Below are 3724 nucleotides of genomic sequence, written 5' to 3'. Positions count from 1 at the left end.
AGTGTAACTGCTTGATGTTGGGTCTACAAAAATAAATATAAAACAACTATACATGTTTACATATGTTACTTATAACAAATACATATTATTTACATGTTCAAAAATTCCAAACTACAGCATATTTTGTCCATGATTCTCAACATGTCTGGGAAGTAGAGAAACAATAAAAGCATAAATACACCACACACCATTTATATTTTTGCTTTTAAAAAAACATTCAATACAAATATACTCAGTAAGCTTGAGGGTATGTTTTCAGAGCAAAGTTAGGCATCCTATTGTACTCTGCGACCAATTATTTGTCGACTCAAATTTCATTCAGTTTTCTCTTAGTACACATCCTTTTCTGTACAGATTAAAATTCTCTTTAATAGGCTTTCTGAAGAAGTTATATTAAATAAAAAGTCACTTTACTTGAAAGCCAACCAAAAAGTTATTTATTAAATTTAGGTATCTTTTCAATCAATGAAAACCAGGAGTTGCATTAGAAAACATCAACAGGATGGAAGAAAGACACTGTAATTTCTGTTTGATGTATTCCGGTAATTTTTCATTGTCTCCATACCCATTTTTTTTCTTCTTAAAATAGGATAATTAGCCAGACATGGTGGCACAGGCCTGTAATCCCAGTGACTGGAGAGGATAAGGCAGGAGGATCATGAGTTCAAAGCCAGCCTCAGCAACTTAGCAAGGGCCTAAGCAACTCAGTGAGACCCTGTTTCTAGTTGTTTGACCATTTGGTGATGTTTAACTGATAGAAGATACTCCTGCCTGGACAACCAGCTGGGACCCATCATTAAACTGAACCCACACAGCTTCACTAGTTAACTGTGTAGCCCAACCAACATTTTTCACAAAAACAGACTTCAAAAGTTGTGCTGATGTAGGAAGACAATCTTTTAGATTATTCGAAGAGACGTTTGTTCCTGAAGCTGTAGTGGTATGGCCAAGTCTTCAGCTGTAACTATAGAAGGATTAAGTATGGGTGCCTGGGTTGGAGTAGTAGCACTATTCATGATCAATCTACCCAAAGATGGTGCATCTCTTATTGCGTAGTTTGGATCCACACAAGGAGGTGTTGACAGGGCCTTAGGTGAACTAGTATTACCAGGTTTTCTTCCCACAATTATTGGGAAAAAGGGAGCACTCCCACTCTTCTTTTACTCTCCTGAAATTACAGATTCCAGTGCTAAACAAATACGATGAGCCTCATTAGCATGGTCCATGTATATTTTTATTTCCTCTTTTAAGTTATGAATTTGATTTTCATCCTTTAAAGTGTAAGATTTCCCAGTCTTTTCAATTACTTGAATTAAATCTTCTGTTTTGTGTATTTTTGCTCCACCATAAAACCAAACCTCAAAATCAGCATCAGGAGAATTCTCCATCAAAATACATTTAGCGTATCTTGTAAAATAAGTGATTTGGGGAGATTTAGATCTTACAAGCTGTACAAATCTGGAAGCATATTGATATTTTCGCCAGTATTTTTCTGGTAAATTGTCAAAGTTGTACCTACTGATGGTATCAGTAGGTAAGGGCAGTTTATCAGCAAGAGGAAAGCCTCTTCCATCATTTGGATAATATATAGTGATCATATTCCCATCACTAGATATTTGAAGTACTTCTTTCACATATTCTTGAGATGCATATTCCTTTAGAAGCTCCACACACACCTCCTCTGAATCAAGTATGCTCACCACAGCCTTTTTAGTTTTCTGTCTGATTGGTTTTAACCTGTGAGCAATCAAAGGAGACGTAATGCTTCGCAATGTGTGTTTCTGATATCCCACTGTTGACTCCATACCCCTAGTCTTGATTTGTTCTGAAAGAGGATCATTCATTTGCAGATTTCCAAACCACTGTTGTACAATTTCAGTTTGAGGTGTCTGGTCTGAAAATGGAAAAGGACTTTTTCCTGGACAAAGATGATTTGAAAGTGCTTGGTTGTTATCAGGTCTTTCAAAAGATCCAGAACTACGAGATGTCTTTTCTTTAAAGAAATGAAAAATATTGACATTGCTATTTGTGGGTGGATATCGGTCTTCATTTTCTTCTATTCCTGATCTTTTGGACTTTGAAAGTGTTTCTGCTGAGTGACATCGTTCCATTGTATATGTTTTTGCTCGAGATTGACTATTAGAAGTGCCAGATCTATCAGAGGAATGGGCTCTACAGAGGTATCAAGAATGAGGCCTTTCTTCTGCATCTTGAATTACTCTTCCTCTTCCACTGTTACTGGTTTCATGTGCTTGATTTCCCCACTGAGTACAAAAACTGCTTCCATCTCCTGAAGAAAAGTCACTTGAATTTTTATGCTTTGGAAATACAGTCATTTTATTTGGAAGTGGCTGGCCAATCAAGAGTCATCTTCTGTCAAGTAAACTACCACTTACACTGGTACTGGAAGAAGCCGTAACTGCAGTAGAAATTGTGGCATGTCCACTATCAATTGAGTCTTCTACAGTTCCTAAATCTTTACTTTTTGTTGAAGAATTTCAGGACATAAAAGGATGGTCCAATATTGAAGACAGACTTAAACGATCTGCTGGATTTCTACGAAGTAGCTGGTGAATAAGATCCTTGGCCTCTCTTGACAAAAACGTTGGCATTTCATAATCTGCCAATACAACTTTATTTAATGTGTTCTTGACTGTGTCAGTGTCAAAAGGTGGTCTCCCAATTAGTAATGTATAAAACATGCAGCCCAAGGACCAAACATCAGATTCAAGTCCATGGGCACTTCGAGTTGCAATTTCTGGTGAAATGTAATTAGGAGTTCCACATAATGTATAGTGCTTTTCATGTGGCATTGTCAATTGAGTTGCCAGCCCAAAATCGGCAATCTTGATATTCATATTACGAGTAAGTAAGAGGTTAGAAAGTGTGAGGTCCCGGTGTAACATGCCATGAGAATGAAGATACAACATTCCTGTGATGATCTGGTGCATGAAGTGTCGAGCTTCATTTTCTGAGAAAGGTTTCATTCTATTCTTTAGGTATCTGTTCATTTCACCATTATGACACATTTCTAATACCAGGTACACATAATTGTTATCTTCAAAATAGTTATATAGCTCCAAGATAGAGGGATGTTTCAATTGACAATGTATTTTCACCTCATTTTGGACTCGCTGTACCATCCCAGCTTTGTACATGGCTTTTTTATCTATCATTTTGATTGCAACTTCCAAACCAGTGTGAATGGACTCAGCTCTGTAGACACCAGCAAATGATCCCTTACCGAGCAGATTTCCGACTTTAAAATCCTCGATCTTCTCGCCGATGCAAGTCGCCATATTCTCAGGCCAGGGCCGGCGCTCCCGGGGTCAGGTCCCTTTTCACAGTCCCTTCGAGGTGGAGCTCCAGGCAGCCAGCCGGTCGTGGTGCCCATCAGGCTCTACCTTCTAGGCCGCCGCTCCGGGCGATGACGCTAAAGCCACCGAAGGAATTCCTCGACACCATCCGAGGCTTGGGCGGTGCCTCTGCACTCCCATTTTGAAATACTCCTGCTGGTGGCTGTTCAAGCGAGACTGGTGGTAGAACCTTATTTTCCTCCTTCTGAAATTAATCAATATTTTGAGATGACTTTCTGGCTGGAGGCAGAAAACAGGAATCATTTCAGAAGATTTGAGTCAGCTCAGAAATATGTCAAACCCAGCTGGGCACTCGGCTCAGTAGTTGACTGGTCACAAATATCTGCAGTGGCCTCATGATTGGCAGC

The 3724-nt window shown here is 39.1% G+C and overlaps 1 pseudogene; it reads right to left on the bottom strand.

Annotated features, from left to right (window-relative positions):
- Nucleotides 1-460: 460 nt before the first annotated feature.
- LOC114082376 (serine/threonine-protein kinase PLK4-like) lies at nt 461-3299 on the bottom strand (annotated as a pseudogene).
- Nucleotides 3300-3724: the final 425 nt, after the last annotated feature.

Source organism: Marmota flaviventris, chromosome 12 (genome assembly GCF_047511675.1).
Source record: "Marmota flaviventris isolate mMarFla1 chromosome 12, mMarFla1.hap1, whole genome shotgun sequence".
Classification (NCBI taxonomy): Eukaryota; Metazoa; Chordata; class Mammalia; order Rodentia; family Sciuridae; genus Marmota; species Marmota flaviventris.
This window is presented reverse-complemented; position numbering and strand designations above follow the sequence as displayed.